This window comes from Saccostrea cucullata, unplaced genomic scaffold, assembly GCF_032062105.1.
Source record: "Saccostrea cucullata isolate Sc308-1 unplaced genomic scaffold, CSIRO_AGI_Scuc_v1 ctg5772, whole genome shotgun sequence".
NCBI classification, from domain to species: Eukaryota; Metazoa; Mollusca; class Bivalvia; order Ostreida; family Ostreidae; genus Saccostrea; species Saccostrea cuccullata.
This window is the reverse complement of record NW_026928705.1, coordinates 4,732-18,626: the sequence shown is the minus strand read 5'-3', so window position 1 is coordinate 18,626 and position 13,895 is coordinate 4,732.

Genomic DNA, 13,895 nt, shown 5'->3' with positions numbered 1-13,895 from the left:
TTATAATCATATGGTAAGCGGAAAACATTCAATAGTTTACGAGCGACAAATTACTGATCATGACGCTAAATAACGACGGACAAAACAGATAACAATAATTATATTTATAGGTCTGTTGAGGGACTCCATGATCTTGTGATCTTTAGTCCTTAAATCAAATTAACTGGACGTAAAACATTTGGAAAAGCCATACAAACCCATACCTCGAAAATTTCTAGGCAAGTGTCAATTGTACTCTTGGGTACACCAAGGTGTGAAAATTAAATGTAGATACATGTAAAACAGAGTGTAGCATAGCTGATTTGTTTCAAAATTGGTTTTAAAAAATTACAAAAAACACTAAGACGATTTCTTTTGATATCATTTATCATTTTTGTCTTGCAGATGAAGGCGGCAATGATAAATGATTATATTTATTCGAACTTTTACAACGTAATTTAACATGACAGCTCCTTAAGGCTTGAAGAAGACTCAAATTGATTTTAAGGTCAAAAGACAGGGACCAAGAACATAAACTCAAAATTTCTGTCTAAAGATCACTTTAGTTTTCGCGCGATATCTCGATAAGCATTTGAGTTTTGCAATAAAATTTTATACAACAACCCATTACAGCCTAAGTAAAAACCCATTTTTGGAAGTCAAAGGATCAAGATCGATAATTTATATTTTCTGTTCTTTTATTTCCGGGAGATATGTCAAGAACTATTTGCAATTGAATTATATACCATAATTCCCAACTGTCCCGTCCACCCCTTCTGTATCCATGCATCCTCTTTTTTTTCCTTATGTGGGGGACACAGATTCTCAGAATTAGCTTGTATGTTTTCAACCTTATAAAAATTTCTCACAAAGTTACATACGCCATCCATTTGTATAATTAATTTATCAATGAAATTAATTTCATTGAAGGAAGGATGAACCAGTGGAAAATGTTTTATCTCAAATAGAACAAAGAGAACTCTTCAAAATTAAGGATATTTCAACGTAGTCTTAACTTTATTATCTTTTCCCATGGAGTTTCATACTTGAAGGACCTACATGCTACTTTTTTAATGTCTATACATGGTGCTGTACACCTCTTCTAAAACATATTTGGATGAAAAAAAAACCAAATATATATTTATTTATTGTTGTTTTTAATAATGCAAGAATTTTCATAAAAAAAATATAGTAATGAACAGTATTTAAGCTCAGACCTCCATTAAACAATACGAATTTGGGGAGCCCAAGCACAGACCTCCGCATATCAGAGGTGGGATCAGGTGCCATGGAGGAGTAAGCATCCCCTGCTTTTGCATATCCAATCAACTGAGTATATAAACCCCGTATGCAGGCGATGAAGGTGCACTGTATATTACTGCATACGTAAGGGAAGTTGACGACTGAAAAGTTAAAGTCATCGCGTTTATCATAAAGCTTGGTTGCTAAATTACCATTAATGTCTTTTTCAAGAAAAAAATAAACATATAAATATGAAACAGATATATCAGACTCTATGGTATCTTTTTGTTCAAGCTCATAGGGATATTAAATATCTTTTCAAAACCCCAAGTAATTCCTGCCGATTTTCTGTACGCGAACATCTGATTAATGGTACTGTAATTTTAAGTTGATTTTCTTGAAAAAAAAAATATCAGAATATGTAAATACCATATGTTGCAAATATCCGTCCATAAAAGGAAATGCAGATAAGAGATTGGAACCCTCTCTTTTATAGAAAGAATGGCAAAGTCAATATTTTTCTATGAAAAACCCGAAATATGTATCGAATCAACAAGTTAAATAGGAGGTCACAATGGCTCTATGAAATATATGGAGATAACGAACTGTATTGAAGAACGAGAGTCCATAAAACAATGCAAAATAGGAACAGGGCAAACATGGACCTCCAAAACTTAAGAGGTAGGATCAGGTGCCATGGAAGAGTGAGCATCCCTTGCCGACCGGTCACACCCGTCGTGTGCTCCTTGTCATGATCGGGAAATAATGGAAAAATCCGTCGTCAATTCAGTGTAAAAATAATAAACTAACAATGAGTATGAACAAGCAAATTCAAAGAATTGTAGTCCTCCGCTTTCCGTGTCTTTGTGGGTGAGATGTCATTTTTTACGGCATATTTTGTCAAGTATGAACGCCCTAGCATATGTCGTTTAGAAATCATCCCCGAAATTGATTTCTTTGAAAAATAAGGTCAATCGTGAAAGTCAAGGGGCCAGAATTCATAGCATAGCAAATATCTTGACACAGGTAATGCACATGTAAAAAATATAAAAAGTATATCTCTTCTCAGTCAAAACTTAAAAAGAACAACATGCGTTTGTGAAACACTGATGCCCCCGGTATGGCAACATAGTAAAGATTGAACTTTTTTGAATGCAAATTAAATATATTGATACGTAAAGTAGGATCTTCAGTAGGTCAAAGGTCAAAGTTGTTGGTTTCTTAAGAATGTTACAAGTGTTACATATGTGAAGTAAGAAAGTCCTAGCCTTAACTGTTCAAAAGTAATGGCCAAGGTTAAAATTTTTAAAAAGTAGGTCAATCTCCAAGTTCAAAGGGTCAAAGCTCTTGAAATCCAATGAAAGGTCTTCTCACAAGTATTACATATGTGAAGTATGAAAGCCCTAGCCATTACCTTTCAAAAGTTATGGGTTTTAGTTTTTTTATAAGTACAAAAATCTTCAAGGTCAAAAGGTCAAAGATTTTGGTATCTAATAAAAGGTCTTTCCACAAGGATTACATATGTTAAGAATGAAAGTCCTAGTACCTACTTTTCAAAAGTCATGGCCAAGGTTAAAGTTTTTTCATGAGTATGGATATCTCTAAGGTCAATGTGAAAAGGTCAAAGTTGTTGGTATCCTATGAAAGGTCTTGCCACAAAAAATACATTATGTGAAATATGAAAGTCCTAGTGCCTACCGTTCGAAAGGTATGCCAGAGTGGAATTTGGAATTTTAGTGTAAAAATGGGTCAATCTCCAAGGTCATAAAGTCAAATTTGGTGGTATCCAAAGAAAGGTCTTGTCCTAAGGTATACACATGTGAAATCTGAAAGTCATAGCTCCACTAAATCAAATGTTATGGGCAAGGTTAAAGTTTTTGTGACGGACGGAGAGACAGACAGACTGACAGACGGATGAGATTTAATGTCCCCTCGCTTTTGCGAAAGCGGGGGACAAAAACGTCAGTCAGCATTTGAATCAATGATAAATTGATAAACTGTTTTTGCTGACAAGGTTTTGTATCGATCATATAAATTACGAAATGATGACTTCAAACGAGACTGCTGAAATTCTTGTTTCATCAACTTGTTTGTCAATAATTTACCTAGTTTTAGAAATTGTTCATACGTAGAGCATGTTCTTGTGTATCGAATCATCTGAGATATATAAACTCCGTATTCAGGCGATGAAGGTATATTGCTGCATAAGTAAGGGAAGTTGACGATAGAAAGTTAAAGTCATCGATGACGTTTATCATAGAACTTGGTCGTTAGATTACCATTAAGGTCTTTTTCAAGTAAAATATCCAAATATGAAACAGATGTGACTCTATGGTATCTTTTTGTTCAAGCTCACAAGGACATATCTTTCGACATAATTTAAGAATGTAACCAGTATTCTGTGAAAGTCTCATTTAATTTAATTCAATGGTTGGGGGAGTTCCAGATATGAGATGGGTACACCAAAGCGTAACAGATGCACGGACGTACAGACTGAAGGACATTCCGATTACTATATACCCTCCAACTTTTTAAATGGGGGTATAATTTGAAATTAAACTACCATTTGTTTGATGAATGGAGACAGCTACATTTGTTTTGATTTTTAAACAAAATAGTTTTGAAAATTGTCACCTGATGCAATAAGTTGTTTTTTTTAAATGAGGTTATTTCAATATCAATTATCAAAGTTTCTTTACCTCTTCACATGGTAAAATAAGTACATGTAATATCAAGGACAAACGTTTGTTTACCAAACGTAAGTGAATTATGTATTGAACACAGTTCTTTTCTCAGAATCAGAAATAGATATAGACAAATGTTCTGAAATAAGTTCTCTTCAACAACAATATCTCATTGACAAAATCTATTTCGCGTTCAATATATTTAAACGTATGCAGTATTTTAAGGGGATTATTATCCGCCCTTATGAGTCAAAAGCGTGCATTAGAAATTCCTGGTTGCGTAATCTTTGTTCTTGATAACCTCATTAAAACAAATTCAAGTTTTAGATAGTGTTTCATGTCGTAGACATGGACCACTTTCAATGAACTTTAAATATTTAAAAGGCTATACATGTACAAACATTTGTTCATGGTCTCACCTGTCTCGTATATTTGTTTGTATGACTCGTTATTACAAATACATTGCTAGAAGAAAATGGTGTAATTCAATCTAGAAATATAACATACTCACATTTTAATTTCTAAGGATGAAATTCTTAAAATAATGTTTCTATCTCATTCGAGTCAATAGGAATTGGTTAATATTATAAAAATCCTCCTAGCAAACAAGGACAAATTGCAGGGTCCACCAAATAATCTACCAAGTCCCTATTTTTACTTGTTGTTGGTTTTTTTTTTTTTTTTTTTTTTTTTTTTTTTTTTTTACAAAAAAAAAAACTGTTGTGAAAAGAAACTACGTGAAAAATATGGAAATAACAAACTGCTTTCAAGCTCAAAATTTCATTCAAAAATACAAATCAAAAGGAAAGCAAGTGCGGATCTCCAAAACATAAGAAGTGGTTTGAGGTGCCATGGGGGAGTGGGCATCCCATGCCGACCCGTCGTGCGCTCCTTGTTATGATCGGGACAAACTGGAAAATTAACAGACAATTCAGTTGTGAATAATGACCTAACAATAACTTGAATAAGTATAAATATTCAGCATTTGACTAAATGATAGATCGTATTTGCTGAGAAGGTCATTGTATCCACCGTAGAACTTGCAAAATGATTTCTTAAAACGAGAATATTGATACATGTACTATGTATGCATGTTTCATGTTTCAATGGAGTCAATAAGTTTTCGAAAAAACTCACATTTTATAGTAAATCTGCTTTGAAATCGCTAACGAGATCAGACTATTTCTTTTAAGTTAATGTGCTTTCCCTAAGGTCGACATTTCTAGGTAATCACCTCATCTACAGGTTATATATTAATAGGACATTATGATATTGAAACAGCTTGTAAAAGTATGTCGAAAATTTAAATTTTCAAATGAAAGAGCACTGTGTTGATCAGTGTTAGAGATTATTGTATAAAACGATAAATGCTTTGGTAATGAGAAGAGAATAATATTTACTATTTAGCCCAATTTTTTGCATGTCAAAAACAAAATTTAAACATTATATAAATGTGATTTTCCGAAATCATCAGAAATATTCATAAACTTGTATAATTACCTATTAAGCTAGCTTATTCGCTCGAATTCCAATCAAGTACACGGTTTGTGGTCAAATTAGAATAATGCTTTTTTTTATTTACAAATTTTTTTTTATACTTTCAGTGATAACTTGATAAAATGTCTTCACATGCGTCATGAATTACGTTAAAAACAAACAAAAAAGTGAACACCCACTTATGTAACATAAAATGTAATATAAGGACAAATGAATAAATTTAAAAAAAAAAACAGATATTGTCTTCTTATTAAATCATTCGAATTTTAGACCAATTTCATAAATTGAAATTAATGGATCAAGTGGGTAAGGCAAAGAGAGTCAAACTACGAACCCCAGTTAATGTAATTTATAAACATTAAATTTATATAGAACAATCAGACACCACTCGATCCCAATAAATTGGAATTCATTCGTAGATATTTTTGTCAGCGAGTTTAGAGTTTAAAAATCATTGCAATTGGGATAAAATTCTCGCAGAGGAGCCCTATTCCGTGACCTTTGAACACTGAAGTGCGACACAGCCTTTTGAACATGTTTTTATAAGAGAACCAATATCTTAACATTGTGTAGTCTTTTGAGACCAAAACGTCCAACAGATGAAGGAATTCCCATAGATAGTTACTTTGCCCCTTTCACAAGCAGATCTATTTCACTTGCTGTGGTCTACAGTTCAACATTCAGAGACGATGTATAATGAATGAAATTTTGATTCAATATATGGAAATAACGAACAGTATTCAAGCTCAAAGTCCATTTTATAATGCAAATTTTGGACAAGAGCAAATACAAAATTTCTTTTTCAGTTATACATTTACGTTGTCTTGATATGCCTCTCTAACCTCAACATGATAAAGTAACCTTACAAATAAACGTTTTAATAAACAAGATGCCTTTTCCCATCGTAAACAGTATACTAGTACACTATTTACCATCAAAGATGCTTACCTTTGTGTGATATTTGATTTTATTATATAGTCTATTTATAGTCCGTATATAATCTATACAAACGCAAACAGTTCTTTTTTGAGGCCGTATTCACCAGAGGGTCATTGCGCGTGCAACGGCATTGTGACGTCACAATCAAAACATCAAACAACGTTATAAACAATGGTTGCAACGGCCGCAGAGAGCTACGTATCTGAGCAGGAAAACAATTACTGGGAGTATTCAAACCTATTTCAGGATCATTTTTTAACATTTGGATGTCTTACAAAGCAAAACTCGGAAAGGAAAACACGGAGGAGACAAACTGTACTAAATCTGGATATTTTTTTTAAGACGGGAGCTCCTTAATGAAAATGGGTCGTCATTCAGCCTTCAATGTCTTATTTATTCAAATTCGGACTATATAATAAAACCTTTTTGTGATATTTGATTTTATCATATTTTTCTGGTGAATAACCTCTACTGTTATTACTCTGTATAAATTTAATACCATAAAACTGCTTATTTCCCCGAGAAGAGACTATTTCCCTCAATTGAGGACTATTCGCTGAAAAATCAGAGCTATTCCCTGGGACTACTCCCTCGTGAATATTTATTAGTAATTTTGACCGATCAAAGTTTCAGTGGACGGAGCGTTCAAGGAATGTGACGTAATGTTAAAAGCAATGTAACTATGACGTCAAAACATTTCGACATGCAATGTAAAAATCATACTTGAATTTTAGCAAAAATGAAGACACCGATAATTTTTTTCGAAATGTCTGTGAAAATAATTTTTAAGAATAATTTTAATGTTCTCGGACACGATGCATTAGTTATCATACAATCTTTTAAGCCGCATGCAAATATGATTAATTATGCCTCTATAGTGTTTTTTAATGTCGGAATATCTGGTAAAAAGAATAAAGATTTCGCCTATGATTGTTTCGGTATAATAAAACCGTTATGGAATGGGAACTCGGGAAATGGCAAATTTATGGTTCCCCTCGACAGGAAACTATTTCCTCGGTGGCTTCGCCACCTCGGGAAATAGTTTCCTGCCCCGGGGAACTATAAATTTGCTATTTTCCTCGTACCCATTCCATTCCTGTATACCATATCTGTTGTTTTTCTATGTTCCATGTTTGTTTGGTTTTTGTTTTGTTTTATTTTGTTTTGATTGTTTGATTGTTTGATGTTTTTTGTTGTTGTTTTTGTTGTTGTTGTTGTCGTCGTTGAGAAGGGGGGACTCTTTTTTTTTTTTTTTTTAATTGATAGATTATAGGCCTTAAAGTTGTAGATCTGTATTACTTAGATTTTGCTGGGTATAAGAAAGATCTAGACTTGTGAAAAATTACTATAATATAGTGGATTAAAGATTTCACACCAAGAACCTGTTAGGGCTTTTTTTGGCCCTAAGAATTTCAGAAAAATTTAAGCTGCTCAGTTATGGTTGAAAACAATAGTATTTATCACTTGAACCCTTGGTGAATGCGTATCTATTAAACATGACGTGATTTTCTCCCTAGTCGATGCATTATGAGGTCAAAAGTGCGTCTTTTTTCCTATTACCTGTAAAATCTGTAAAATCCTTTACAAATGACCAAACGTTGAAGTATTTTTTCTATACGAGGGTCATTCAAAAAATATGTGGACAATGTTCCTCATCGTCATATTATTATTACAAGATAATAAACCAACACATTTTCATAAATAAAAACATTCATTTTGTCGAAGAGTGAAGTTTCATTACATTTGATAAAATAGAACTCATGTTAGCCAATTTTTAAAGCAACATATTTTGTTACCACGGAGCATGGTTAACCAACATTGTAACGTCAAAATCAACGTCGAGAAAGTCATTCAAAAGTACTCTGTTTTTTGATTTCATAAACGGCTCGAGCGTATTCACCATTCATAAAAACGTATCTATAACACTGAACACCTAGTTTGCTAACAATTGTGTAAATATTGATAGCTTAAACTTGATTGTCAGTGTTTTCAAATTCTTTACCGCGTAACTCTGTTATAATTAGTTTCGCAACCGTGAGACGCACGTCACGTTTAATGACGTTCCTAGCTCGTTTGACAAGATTTAAGGAATAACTGTCGTATTTTTTCGATTTCATGATGTGATCAATCGATTGGCTTGCGTGATAATTTGCATAAACGCCGAAGTTATTATTCCTTATATTTACATACTCTTGATTCCGCCAATCCACGTGCTACAAGCCCTGCTTCTGTCTAGCTATTTGTCCCGCCCTGCACGTGATTTTTTAACCGCGCCTATTGATGAACCAGTACATTCATGTAGAAATAAAGTACATTAACTATTTGTGATTTTATCTCGGACAAAGACATGGGAAATGTAATTATAGTTAATTATAACCTTTTTCTCTGCAGACCATCCATTGTCCGATTCAAACTCTCTACCACTCAAAAATTGTATTTTCAATTTTATACAAATACACAGCATATTTATTTTTTTACATTTCCTGGTTTATACAGATTTTTTTTAGTTTGTTAAAGAAGTATTCTGAATGCAAAACAAAATTTTATTGCTACTCGTTGCTCCGTGACGTCCTTCAACCTCATGGTTTTTTGTCTTTTTTAATCAAGTCCATATATATTTAGAAACTGATACTTTTTAAACGGAGCGATATATTACATTACCTGATAGCATCTCAAGAAATTCAGCAAGTCTTAATTTAAACATGTAAATCTTATTTTGTTTCAACTCCATTTATTAGAGGCATGGCTATATATACTATAAAGTGAAAATTAGTAAATTAGTCGATTTTGACGTTGCTCCGTGACCCTATTTTTGTTTTTCTAAATCTTTGATTTTTTTTATCAATATGAAGATATTTTCCTTTTTTTTACTCAAATTATTCGAATTTGTTGTTAAAATATGTGTTCAAAATTTGGATATGACGTTAAATCAAAAAATTTAAGACAAAAGTCTAGTAGTCGAACTTTTTGAATGACCCTCGTGTTTTATTTTGAGCACAAGCCCTGATCCAAACTATGCAGTTATGTAACAATTTATATGTCTCTGAAGATCATAGACATGTATTCATTTTGGATCGTGGGTTGTACTCATATTCTTATTTCTTTGCTGTAGGTTGTCAAATACGCATGTTTTCTGCAAAATTTAAGAGCAATGTATTTTCTCAAAGCCTGCAGTTTTCCAACATTTGAAAAGGAAATTTTGATATGGGATAAACGGTGATAGTCAATTAATTGATATAAGGTCAGGGCTATTTTTTTCAGAAAGTGAACCCTGGACATGTTTAACCAATTTCCATGGAAAATCGGTTAATCCATTACCTGGAAGCCTGGTTTTCATTGGCGTGTTACATAAACTGTAAGGAATGACTCTCAAAAGTGCTTGTAGGGTTTCAAAAATAAAAGGTAATATGTACCTTTTTTTTTATAAAGTCGTATGACTTTCATCACTTGTTTACATAATGAACAGTTTTTGATTTACGTTTGAAACAATAAAAATAAATTCAAATGTTTTTTTGTTCACTTTCAATTTAATGGATGGTTAAAAAACAGAAAGGAGAATGTTGAAACAGGTTTCAACTCCCTCATTAAACTTTGGTAAAGTTTATTTGAGAAAAAAATTGTAAAACCTTCCAAAAACTGTATATTTTGACAGATGTTTCCTTCTGTGCCCCGTACAAAGCATTACTATAAAATAACACGCAGATCTATATTGTCTCTAGTAGTTGTGAGAAAAATGTCGACTTTTGGAATGGTTATCCTTTAATACCTCCTTATATTTATTGATTATTTTATTTTGTTGTGTCAAGTAAATCCACTCTTTAGTTTTCTTTCGGCTTTCCTCGTTATATGTTTCATAAAAGTGCATATGGTGTTTTAATATAGGAGGAGTGGTATTTGGTCTGTTTTTTTCTATACTGTATCTTATAATTGAATTTTTTTAATTTAATAATATTTATGTTCCATTGATTGTAGAAATACATGTATCTTGCAAAGTTGACTAAGCTTGTTTTTTGACCAGACAGGCAAAACAGTAACACCGTGTTGCATTGAAAAAATAACATAAATGATTTAATCATAAAATGACGAATATAAAACTTGTAAAAATAATGGTGGTCAGAAAAAAACTAGACAAAATGACAAAGAAAGAGTATCTTTACTAAGTATGCAATCTGACCCCCAACAAACAAAATATAAAATAACATGAAAATCAACTTTTTAGCTATGACCTACAAAACACACTGGGTCCATCCATTCTACATATTTTTATTTTAATAAGTATTTTGATAGCCCGGTTACCCATCAACTAGCTAATTTCTTTCCATAATCCTTTCAATGCTAGCACGCCTTATCTTATCCTCCTTCAATGAGTAAAAAGTCTGTAAAACAGTTTGTCGTGTGTTGCCACCTTTGTGACGTTTAATAATTTGTTTGAAATTCTCAAAAGTATTATTAACAATGACATATGATTTTTAGCAGACACAAAATATCAAGATGAGAAATAAACCAATTTTGTAAAGGGAGATAATCCAAATTTACAGTAATTACCATTTAGAGTTAACAGAAAAATCATGAAAATGGGCCTGAAAACGCTAAAACATAGATTTAAACAACAAACAAAAATGGTGGAGGCGGGGTGGAAGGAGGTAAATAACAAACTTTGAAAAACGTCCGTCCTCCAAGGATGTAGATGGGAGAAAAGGCTAGTGACGCACCGCGTGGTCGGAATTTCATTTATTAGATTTTGATTGGTCAATCTCTGCCTCTCCTAAGACATGAAACAAAATGACCATTATAAAACACAGCTATACACAGCTATACAATATTTCAGACTTTCACATTCAAGGATGAAACTTATTGATTACAATAAAAATTTTTAAGTAAACTTAAATTTATTTAAATGCAGCTATGAACATATGAAGCAGAATTTGTCCAAAATCTTATGCGTGAAATGAAGAAAACGCTTGCTGTAGCCTTCAACTCGACATTTAGATATATTGACGAGGTATTGTTAATTAACAATTATAATTTCAATTCTTATATCGATACGCTATATATATCCTGGGGAGCTTGAGATAACAGATACCACAGAGTCTGACACATCTGTTTCATATTTGAATATTTTACTTGAAAAAGACCTTAATGGTAATCTAACAACCAAGCTCTATGATAAACGTGATGACTAACTTTTCAATCGTCAACTTCCCTTATTTATGCAGCAATATACCTTTATCACCTGCATAACGGAGTTTATGTGTCTCAGTTGATACGATACGCAAGAGCTTGTTCTACGTATGAACAATTTCTAAAACGAGGTAAATTATTAACAATCAATTTTATGAAACAAGAATTTCAGAAGTCTCGTTTAAAGTCGTCATTTCGTAAGTTCTGTAGTCGAGACAATGACATAGTCAGCAAATGAGTCAATGAGTGAGTCAAATGCTGACAAACGTTTTTCATTCTAATTGTTAGTCCATTATCAATATACTGTATGAACGAACGATTTCTCCGTTAATTCCCGATTATGACAAGAAGCACACGGCGAGTGTGAGCGATCGGCAGGGATGCACACTCCTCCATGGCACCTGATCCCACCTTATGGAGGTCCGTGTTTGCACGGCTCCCATTTTGTATTTTTTATGTACATGTATTTTTTATCTGTTCGTTATCTCCATATGTTTTTGTATAAACATTTGAAGAAGAGGTCTTCCATATCATAATTTGTTACAATAGTTAAGAAGAACATGTTATCCTTTTTAGTTTCTCCTGGATTTCTACATTATCAGAGATATGAAAAATAGCAATATAATAACTTTTTCATTGCCAGTAAATTACAATTAATGAAGTTCCTAAAATGAAAGTCGTGATTTACTTCTATATTTAAGCGTTATTGTATTTTTTTGTAAAGAAATGCTTGTTTTTATGCATTGTATTTGCTAAAAAATAGTTGTAAAAACTTTCCATTTCATACATATGAAAATACTTTTTCTTCATCTAAAAAAATTACATTTATAAGTACAATAATGTTATCTTATGAAATCTTGTATACATTATTTCAAAATACATATCATAATCCATATTCGAAAGAAAACATTTTAAGCTATGATTTAAATATTGTTCGTGATTCTAAGGTCATTCAGAATTGCACTTATCCCATAAACATTTAAACTGTAGTAGATTTTTCTTCATAACATGGTATTTTTAAAGTCAATTTGGCATAAAAAATTAATTCATCAAGTGCCTCAAGAAAAATCATTTATTTATATGATAGATATATCAACAGAGAAAAATCTTTTAGTCCTCACAAAATCATTCCAAATGCTACAAAAATTATGCTCAAATATCTATGAATATCTATATTTATTTAATTTCAACTGAATAAGTAGAAGAGGAATTAAGGATGAAGAATTTTGACAAAAATCTGTGATGCTTCTACAATTTGTCATATATGATGAATATTTGTCATTCAATATAATTTAAAACACTCGTTTTAAAAATTAAGTGACAAGGGAGACTTAACTTGATGAATTTCTGAATTTTTAAATTAAAAAAAATTAATTGAATACGACTCACACATGACTGGTTGCCATGACTCATACATAATACATGCTCTCTTTCACCTATTATATGTTGGTCAATTATCTTTACGAAAAAAATTAAAATGAAAAATAGCTCAGGTGAAAATTTAAGTATAAAATTAAAAAAACCAAACAAATGATTTTATATTTCTGTGAAGCAGAAGGTCATAAACTTTAAGATGAAAAGAAAACATTTGCCGTGGTTTAAACTCGACATGAAGATTTACATGTATTCATTAACAAATAGTTTATATTTATATGCTTACTCTACTTAACCAAGTTGGCTGGAAACAAAGGCCAACACAGAGTCTGTAATTTTTATTTATTTTTGAATGGTTTACTGATTATATACGACAAAAGAGAAGAATTAAGGTTTTCTATTGTTAACATTTTCTATTTATGTAGAAATTCTCCAATACCACCTGAATATGGTTTTAAGTCTCCGAACTTATTCGATACTCGAGAGCATATTCAGAGAGCGATCAGTTTTTAAACCGAGGCAGACTATTCACGCAAAAGTTGATGTTACAGAGATTTTAACCATCTGGCTTTACGTCAGCTTTTTGTAAATTCTATGGTCGTTTTTATGCACTTGATAGGAATTATTACCTATCAGGTTCTTTTTGTTTTTGTGTGACTTCTTTCATTCCAGTTGTTTTTTGTACTTAATTTCAATATTTCGGTTGCTTGGGATCACGGCTGATGTGGTCGGTCACAAGGGATGCTTACTATTGGTAGGCACCTGGTTCTCTGGAATTATCAGGGGTCGTGTATATACCTTGTTCACAGATTGACATTGCTTTAAGTTATTGTGATCGATAACTGTTCGTTATTTTCACCCTTTTTAATACGCAATACCTGACCAAACCGATCATTATAAAATAAATTTAATTACTTAAGGTAAACACGGTACATAATAAAAATGTAATCGTATTTGCACTTTCAGCAATTAAAAAGAATTGTTTAGATTTCGCTATAT